The sequence below is a fragment of the Peromyscus eremicus genome, chromosome 18, assembly GCF_949786415.1.
Source record: "Peromyscus eremicus chromosome 18, PerEre_H2_v1, whole genome shotgun sequence".
NCBI lineage: Eukaryota > Metazoa > Chordata > Mammalia > Rodentia > Cricetidae > Peromyscus > Peromyscus eremicus.
Window position 1 is genome coordinate 30,768,120 of NC_081434.1, and position 10,445 is coordinate 30,778,564.

The following is a 10,445-nucleotide window of genomic DNA, read 5'->3' on the forward strand; positions in this document are numbered from 1 at the left end:
TAAGTACTGGTTGTTGTTGTTGGTGGTGGTGGTGGTGGTGGTGGTTGTTTTTTATTGTTGTCTGTTTGTTGCTTTGTTTTAATAGACTATCTACTAGTTAAAGTGGAACCTTGGCAGAGCTGGCTGAAGGGCAATTTACTGTATTTTTGAATAGAATTTAGGGCAATGAACTTGTAGTGTCGGTCAAGCTGCATGTTAAGAGTAGACCTGAGTACACTAAGCCCAAACGTTTCCATGAGGGTTTATGCCTGTGGGTTGGGTTCAGTTGGCAGTATAAACACAGATTCGTTAATCATTATTTTGTCCCATTTCCTGGATATCGTTATTTGTTAGGCTTTATTAACAAGATTATCAAGTTAGGCGTGTAAAAGAAAACCAATCATTGTAAAAAGAAAAAAAATCACTTCATTATCATTTCACCAGCACTACAGCCTGAAGTTCCACTCTGTTCCTCCCAGGCCCCTTAATTAACACCCTCACAACTTGTGAACTGAGTGGCTATGATTAAGGTACAAGGAAAGAGCTACTATTTCTGATGGTTCTCTGACCCAGCCTCTAGCATGATAAAAACAAAACAAAACAAAACAAAACAAAAAACCCACAATATATTCTTTTGAGATTTAACCAAGATTTTGGCTTTTACAAAACCTTATTACTTCCTCTTAGAGAGTCTGTGTTAATAGTCATCCCTAAATAATGACCTGATCATTTTCCTGACGTAGCTAACATCTATAGAGAATTGGCAAGTGGGACAGGATTGGAGGAAAGAGAGATGAGTTCAAAGAGGAGACTCGGACAGCCTCTGAGGTAAATGTGGTAAGAGGCAGGGACAGGATTTTTACCATTACTGATGCCACTACTCAGTGTGTATCCTGTGTGGGGTACAGGACATACCAGGGTTGGGGGCAGGTAGAGTGAAGCAATCCAGGTTACTTAGAAAGTTTAAAGTGGAGGTGATGGCCCTTAGTCAGATGACCTCAAAAACATGTGTCTGGTGAAGGATGCACTATTTAGTACCTAAGTCATATTGGAAGGAGAATAAGAGAGAGAAAGGGAGTGAGGGATCATGGGAGATCTGGGAGATGGGAGATAATGACGCTGCTAAGTGCCTGTAGGAGACAAGCTGGCAAAGACTGTCAGGGGGAGGAAGGGAGCGGGCATGAAGACAAGTGGATCAGCCTGCAGCTGGAGAGCAGACAGACCGAACAAAGGTCGGTAGCTATGATAGTTGGGCCCCGTCCAGGAAGGACAGAAACTACCTGGCTGTGTGGGGGAGGATACAGATCACTCTAGTGATTAACGATCAGGGCCCCAGATATTCTGGAAGAATATGCTAAGCAGCTTGAAGAGTCCGGATCAAGTTCTCGCGGCAACAAGAAGTCCTGATGGGTACACTGTGACAGGCTCAAACCTGTGCAAGGATGATCTGTTTTAGACATGCTGTAAAGGCAAGGGGCCGGACCACTGGTGCCGACCACCTAGCAGTCACCAAAAGGTGTGTTTAAAGACAAAGACACCAAGGTCAATCAAAACTATTCACTGGGTCTTTACCATGCGTATTATTTTGTAAACAGAGCATGGAATCAAACTAGACAAAATTTTGGCCTTTGTGGACTATGACTTGCTCACGAAAGACAGTTTTACACACACACACACACACACACACACACACACACACACGAATCAAAACATGGACAAAGAAAGGTCCTGTTGTGAAACTGAAAATAAACCATAAACAAGCGATATACAAGGCATTGGTCCCCCTTTCTTTCTTTAAATTCTGTGGTAAAGCACAGTGTAGGTTAAGGCTGCTCTCTTAAGAGCCATATTAGAATGCAAATTCAAATCACCAGCCATCATCAAAGGGGAAAGTGGGCTTTGAAAGCTCCTTGTGAATTTCCTCCAAGAATCTAGAGGACATAGCAAAGGACAGGACCAATAATTGAGCTTATTCTTTGGGAAAAAGAAGAAAAGAGAAAAGAAACAGAGGGGTCCCATTAGCAAGGCACTTACTTCTCTGGCACTCAGCGTATACCGAATTAATAAATTAACTAATTAGTCAATTAAAAACCATCTTTGCCATTTTTACTTCCCAATAGGTGTCCGAAACCCATCAGACTGGAGCAACAGGAGTGTTGAGGTTTTCAAGACTAAACTTCTTTTCTTTTTTTTTATTTACAGACAGTGGACGAAATAGAAGATGCTAACAAAAACTATCTTCAAGAGGGATAAAGAGAAAATAATAAGAGGCTCAAAGTAAGAACAAAATATGAAATTGAAAGTAAAATAAATGTGATTATTATTAAAAGCTAAACACTAAACAAGAGGAATACATATGTATTACATATCCATACATCAAATCAGTCCAAGATGTTAAAAAAAAAATTAGAATAGGTGATTAAGACTCAAATGTGTATGTTGTGAAGCTTGTCAATGATTTACTAAAAATCTGGTTTATGGGATGGCCAGCAAGATGGCCCAACTGGTAAAGAGTTTGCCACCAAGGCCAAAGACCTGAGTTCTAGTCCCAATGCCGCATAGTGGAAGAAAGGAGCCAACTCTTACAAGTCATCTTCCGGCCTCCGAACACACCATGGCATGTGCACTCACACACATACAAGCACACACACACACACACACACACACACACACACACACACACATTAAATAAATAAAATTAACAAACACATAAATGTAAGAGAAATTAAAAAGAAAGAAAAATGTGGTTTGTCAGAACTGGTCAAAATGCTGAGGATATGTGACTGTTGAACATGCATCCCTAACTAGAACAACAATCTGACCCCACACCAAGGCTCAGGAAACACCCCAGAAGATGTCACAAACAACAGAAGAGCCAGAGGAAGGGGTGGGGCACTGTGGAGCACTGTCGTCCTGGTATGACAGGGACTTTGTACTCTTGAACGCTCAGCAGCTGTGACTACCTTGCCCAAGAAGAAGCCTGTCAACATCCTGGTGTGGAGAGGGGAGGGCCTCACAAGAGCCCGACTTCTCCTGGGGATCGACATCTGCGGGTAGGCAATGATTGCCGCAGGAGGTATAGACATTTTCTTTGGTGGTATAGCCACTGGCAAACTGGCCGTCCTTATGTAAACAACCCCCAATCCGAGCTCCTGTAAGTGACCCTAACTAAATTCAGACAGCAAGAGGGAGAGGGAGACAAGCCAGGGTAACAAAGAATAAACATAACCAAAAACATATATATATATGAAAACATCATAATGAAAGCCATTATTATGCAAAATTAATATGTGCTAATGAAAAACTCAGAAAAAGCAATCCAATCTAGTCTCTGACTGTGATGTCACACAACTTAATCCCAGCACACAGAAGTTTACAGAGATGTTAAAAAAAAGTTTAAGGACGGTCTGGGAGACCTGAGCTGGGCAGGGTCTCCAATAAATAAGGAAATGCTTACAACCAGCAAACGCTAAAGTTCTGTGGACAGGAGTGTGAACGAGCTAAACCACCACTGCTTCGTCACTGTCTGCTGTGCCTACTACTAAGTGTCCCTGAGAAGCAGACCTGTGGACTGTTGACATGCCATCACAGGAGGAGCATAGGAGGAGAGGCATTGAACCCGCACCTGATACTGTGACCACGCCTCTCAGTCATGTTAAGGCAAATTTTCCTTAAAGGTAGTAGCCTGGTGTAGTAGAATATTATTTTAAGGTGTGTTGCTTTTGTTTATGTTGCATTTGTTTAACTCTGTGAAGCTGTGTTACTGGGCCTGTCTAAAACACCTGATCGTCTAATATAAAGAGCTGAACGGCCAATAGCGAGGCGGGAGAAAGGATAGGCGGGGCTGGCAGGCAGAGAGAATAAATAGAAGAAATCTGGGAGAGGAGGAGAGAGCTAGCAGCCAGAGAAGGAGGAGGATTCCAGGGGCCAGCCACCCAGCTACACACACAGCAAGCCACGGAGTAACAGTAAGATACAGAAGTAAGAGAACTGGAAAAGCCCAGAGGCAAAAGGTAGACAGGATTAAGTTCGGTAAGGAAAGCTGGCTGGGAACTAAGCTAAGCTAAGGCCGGGCATTCATAATGAAGAATAAGCCTCAGTGTGTGACTGACTTGGGAACTGGATGGCGGGCCCCCCATAAAAGAGAAAAAGTCCCCAAAACAGCCTGGGTTGGAGTTGTCTAGGGGATGACCTAGAGTATACAAGAGGCAGATGAGTAGGAGAAGGGGCTCCATCTATGTGGCCACTGGGGCACCGTCGTCCATGTTGGGCTGAGACATTCCAATGGGGCTACTTTAGGATCACCCATGCTCCGGCTAGCAATCCCTCACCCATGCCTTGTGAGGAAACCCAATAAACTCAGTTGGTTTGTGGCTGGGACCTTATGGAGGGAGGTGGCATTGTTTACATCTCCCCAGGGAAAGAATTCTCATAACAGTGAGCAAACAACTAACATAATATTGAGAAATAATTGTAACAGGAAGGTGAGGGGCTTACCTAACTGGTTAGAGTAAACTCAGTTTGGCTCCAGGCACCCTCTTCTGTAAGTCTTTGCAAAACAAATTGCAACCTAACCTGGGAATTAACCGAAATCCCCCCCAGAAATACGGTTTTTGTAATAGCCGAATCTCAGCTAATCATAGCCTCTGAGTTTCAGCCAATCACAGGCTGCCCCTGGGCTGGCCCGGGTTCATATAAGGAAGACAGGAACCGTAACCAGCTGTAGACACTGCTGCTGGAGTCAGCTGTCTGAACCTGCTTCACTTTGAGGACTGTGGGACTTGTAAATTGTTCTTTGCTCAGTGAAATTACTCTTCAATTTGTCCAAAATTTTTCTCCTAACATTACTTTAAAAGCACAGTGACTGAGCACGCACACACTAGGCAAGCCTACCATTGAATGAAACTGAGTCCAGACACAGACTCATGTGTGGAGACTCAGAGAGAAGCTGATCCGGAGAGAGTTGAGGAAGAATGGACTAATGCCTGTGTAAATGGACTAAAAAAATTTGCTACTCTTTCAGGAAAACCACCATTTCCCTGTAGAATTTGGCCCAATACATTTATTTGTTTGTTTGTTTATGGTGTTGGTTTTACCCACACGATTTTTAAAATCTATTATTTACCAATTGTCCTGGGAAAATGATCTGGGACTAAATCAATTTTAATTCTTTGACTAAGTTATACATGGTCTAATTTAAATCTTTTTCATTATCAGTAGTCTCGCTTTTATCTTATTGAACTTATTTTTCATGAAGCATCGAAGAAGAAAAGAGGAGGAGGTGGGGGGGAAGTAGTTGTTTTCATCAGGGTCTTATGAGGATCTCCAGGCTGGCCTTGAATTCACTCTCTAACCCAGGCACATTTGAATTTTCCATCCTCTTGGCTTGATCATCCCCAAGGAGCTGTAACTATGAAAAACCAGCTGGAGCTCAGAGACTGTGATGGTTATCGCTATCCTCGGTTGTCAACTTGACTGTATCTGGAATGAACTATGATCCCAAAACGGAGGGCACACTTGTGATCCGGACCACAAGGCAAGAAGACAACATGCCTTCGATCCAGATCTGGAGGCTGGAAGACACACCGTTAATCTGGGCCACACCTCCTGATGGAAGGACAACAGAGTTTGTCCCTTGCCTGCTTGGCCTCACCTCGTCAGCACGTCCGTTCCTTCGCTGGCATTGGAGCCGACTTCTTCGGGATTCCAGCATATACAGAAGATCAGCTGAGATATCCAACCTCGTGGGACTGAGGAACTACTGGACTCTTGGACTTTCCATTCATAGCTAGCCATTGTTGTGTTATTCAGCCTATAAGTCATTCCAATAAATTCATAGATATATAAATTCACATATATATATATAATTCATATACATAGATTCATAATATAAATTAATATATATAGAGAGATTCATTCTATAAGTTCTGTGATTCTAGAGAACCCTGACTAATACAGAGACCATCGTGACACCCTAAGGTAAGACATTACAGACCTCGCACACATAGACCTGGCAAGGGTGAGGGAGAGGAACGAGAAAGGCGGTCAGTGACTTATTTTAAAAAACCTGCTGTCAGTTGGACATGACATGCTCCCTTGCAGAGGCAGCATTCATCGAGAGGCTGAGGCAAGAAGGTTATGAGTTCAAGCCCACTCCGATCTACACATCAAGCCCCTGTCTCAAAAACACCAAACAAAAGCCTGACATGGTGTCATGGGCCTTCAGTTCCAGCACTCGGGAGGCAGAGGCAATTCGATTTCTGTGACTTTGAGGCCAGTCTTGTCTAGATAGTGAGAGTAGTATCTCCAAAACAAACAAACAAAAACCATCCAACAGCTTGAAACTCTTTGGACTTGACAAAAGAAGCAGATTCAGGGCGGAATTCAGGTTCTAAAAAGTTAGGTCAGATTCATTTCTGTCCAGATCAATTTGCAACCTTGGGCTGAGAGCCCAGTCCTGGGGATTGGCAGATGGAGACTGGAAAGGAAAAAATGTCACCAGAAGAAGCTTTATCATCAGAATCCGTCCGTCCACTTTAGTTTCCACTCAGGCAGAAACGACGCCCTTCATGCATTTCATACCCCAAGCATTTGTTTAAAGGCCAACATGTAGGTTGACTGCAGATGAAGACAGGGTTCAGAAAGGAAGCTTTAGAAAGTATTGCAAAAATTGGTTGCACTTTCAGCTAGATGAAAAGGAAAGTGGGTTAACCAATACCATGATTTTTTTTTTCCAGATAAAGGTGATTTAAAAAAAAAAAAAACACTGGGGTTGTGGGGCTAGGGAGAAAAATCAAGTCCCACAGGAAGCTTCAAGGGGAGCATGCTTTCTCTGGAAGGGGGCATGTGTTTAATACATGCTGTGTGTGTCGCACAGTTGGGCTCTAAACCTCTGTGGTTGCCCGTGCAGCTCTGGGGCATCCATCCATGGACGGATGTGGGCCTTCCAACAGTCTTACTTAGAGACACTAACCTTCCTAAACCTCAATTACCATAGGTCATAAAATATGCTGTGTGCATGTGTGCGTGCGTGCATGTGCGTGTGTGTGTGTGTGTGTGTGTGTGTGTGTGTGTGCTGTGCACGTGTGTGAGGGTACTAAGAGGTCACCCTCCATTGTCTTTCCTTGGGAGCCATCCTACTTGTTTTTTAAGGTTAGGTCTTTCTCTGTTGGACCTGGGGCTGGCTGATTCAGCATGCTAGTTGGCCAGAGAACCCATCAATCTGCCTCTTCCAGCCTCCTCAGCATCGGCATTATAAAAACCAGGTTCCCCACCCATTGTTTAACTGGGGCACTAGGAATTGGACTCAGGTCTCATCTGTGCCAGGGAGCACTTTATTGAGTTCTCTCCCCACCCCCACCCCCCCACCCCCCGCATAATATCCTTTTAAATATTTTTCTATCATTTAAAACTAGTTTAAAAGCTTCTTAGCTCCAGTTGGCTGTCAACCCACGGGGCTGACCTGTATGTAGCGTCCTGACCCCTGCAGAATTCAGGCTTATATTCTAGGAACATGGGAAATGACTAGAGCTAGGCATAGTGGTGCAGGCCTGAAATTACAGCGCTCCAGAGACTGAGGCAGGAGGATGGTGAGTTCCAGGCCAGTCTGAGCTACACAGCAAGTCCCTGCCCCAAAACAGCAAAAAGTGCAAATGTATGCCTGGCGGTGGTGGTGGCCCACACCTTTAATCCCAGCACTGGGGAGGCAGAACCAGGAAGATCTCTGTGAGTTCGAGGCCAGCCTAGTCTACAGAGCGAGATCCAGGACAGCCAGGGCTGCACAGAGAAACCCTGTCTCAAAAAAGTACAAATGTCAAGATCTTATAAACAGGATTTTTTGTTTTTGTTTACATTAAGGCAAAGGAGAGTCCAAAAGATGGAACCACATTGGGGCCCAGCAATTCTAGGGCAGTTGGCATTGAGTTGTAAGACCTAAGGGTCCAGCAGTCCAAATGCTACTCTCACGGAGTTGTAGAGGTCGAGTCTCCCAAAGGCTGGCCCACCACAGCCAGGGAGAAGGGGTAGAGAATGCCCGCCCCCTTCAATTATCCATGCTCTACTTGCCCAGCGAACCAGGCCACTGAAAAGACTAGCAGCCACGGAGTTAAACTTAGACACAATCCCCCCTCTCCACTTTGCATGAAGCTGAGGCTTTACTTTGTACACACACAGGAAAGCCAACGGTTCTCAGCTGGCCTCCCCACATCTGAGCAGTCTGAGGATGGCTTTGTTTACCTGTAAGCATCACGCATCGTATGTAAATTCCTGCAGCCCACTCAAAATAAGCCTGTGCTCAGCCCTGACGGATTTATTTCTCCTCTGCTCCAGCAGGCACAGACCCCGCTTCTGTGGGGGGGAGGGGGACTCACGGGGCGGCAGCTTGCCCAGGAGTTCAGGGCCTGCCTGGCAACCAGCCTCTTTGCCCCTTCTGCAGCTCAGGCCTGACTACCTAGCTGCTGAATAGTCGGATGGGAAGGGTTCAATCCAGGGTTTGCACTTTCCCAGCCATTAGCCAGCTGCCAACGCATTTCATTATCTTAGGAGGGTTTGTACATCAAAGAGAGCCCCAAACAGTGTGATGGAGTGGAAGTAACAGTGCCTGGTCAACATTATAACTCGGAGCGTTTTGTTTTTTTTTTTCTTCATGGATATAATGCCATCTGGCACCCAGGAGCAGCAAAGGCCAGCGATGGAAAAAACTCCACCTCCATGTTTTGCTTATTGGTGTAACAGTTAATCCTGATTTAAAAAAAAAAAAAAAAAAAACAAAGGCAAGGACGCGGAGCAGCTCCCCTGTCACACTACCTTGTAGATCTATGGTCTCACACAGGCTGAGCCGCCCTGGCCACCCAAAGCAAAGGTTGCTCATGGGATTGCCAAGTGGGTGGGGGAGGCAGGGACACCAAGGAAGGCTGGGAAAAATACCTATTTATCTTTTTGTCTATTGAATTACTAAGTGTGTGTGTGCGCGCGCGCACACACACACACACACACACACACACACACACTCACAGGAAAAGGAGACGGAATTCAAAGGCTATTCTTCCCAGACGATGACGTTTTGTGAAGAAACCTCAAGTCGCTGGCTTTGAAAGCCCCCAACTGGACTCCCTAGTTACCGCCTAACTTCTTCACGTCTGCCCTGAAAACTTGGTTCGAGATTTATTTTGAAAATTCCTCTGTTTACCCTCCAGGGATCTTGGGATTACAGCCCACCCGCCTCCCACCCCCTGCTGACATCGTAGACTTCTAAAGCAATTTTTCCTAAGAAATCTCTGAGGCCTTCACGGTTCTCTTTAGGACAACTAAGGAGAAGACAGGCATAGGAAGAGAGCGGCCCAGGAAACTCACATACTGGGTACCCCGCAGTACGTTTGCGGGGGGAATTGCGGGGAGGAGGGGCGGGAGGGGAGGAGGAACAACTGTCAGTCATTGTATTTACTCTGAATCCGCCTTCGAAACCGAGGAAGCAGCATCCACAGGGACCATTGCCTGTTCTGCTGAAATGAGGACAAATGTCCAGTTTATGGTTTTGTTGTTGTTGTTGGTGGTGGTTTGTTGTGTTGTTTTGCCAGTGGTCAAGTGTGCACCGCCCCTGTTTAGAAACTCCGTGGTTCCCCCTCCCCCTGTCATTACACCAACTCCTCCTCCCCCCTTCCGATTTTCCTCACCAAACTCTGCCCTTCACCCACCCCTTCTATCTCTGCAGGGGGGAAAGCCTGATGTTTTGAGGAACACGGTTCCTGGGGGGCTGGGGGGGGTGGGGGTGTAATGTCACATTAAGTCAGGACTGTGCCATGGCTGCCTAAGCAACGGAGAAGCCTTCAGAGAACAGAGACCTTCTAAGGCAGCCCTGTCCCTGCGCGCCAGTGGTTCTCAACCTTCCTAAGGCTGTGACCCTTTAATACAGTTCCTCATGGTGTGGTGACCCCCAACCATACAATTATTTTTGTTGCTACTTCATAACTAATTTGCTATGGTTATGAATCATAATGCAAATTTTTTTTTGAGACGGAGGCTTGTCCCGGGGGTCGCAACTCACAGGTTGAAAAACCACCTCTGTGCACAGTTGTAACCCTTAAGGTTTTGGAAGTAAGCGGTGTCTACCAACAACCAACGTGTGGCCTGAAATTACTCAGAAAATCCACCTTGCTCTCTGGCCTGAGGCTGCTTTTCTCTTCAGTGGCATAAACTGCGGAATTGAAACCCCCAGGGAAGACAAGGGACACTGATGCTATTTCTGGCTGCCATGGAATTGCCCCTCCAGCAGAAGTGACAGCTAAGCTCTCTGATCCCGAACACGCTCCGCCCCGTCACTTGTCACTTGCTCCCTCCTCAGAGTCAGGAGAAGAGAGGCAGAAGAGATCGTCATTACGAAGCACGCACAGCTGAAATCCTTGACCAAGAGGGAGAAAGGAGTGTTTGACATTGAGAGTTCCAATACAAGGTGGTCAGATGTCAAAACC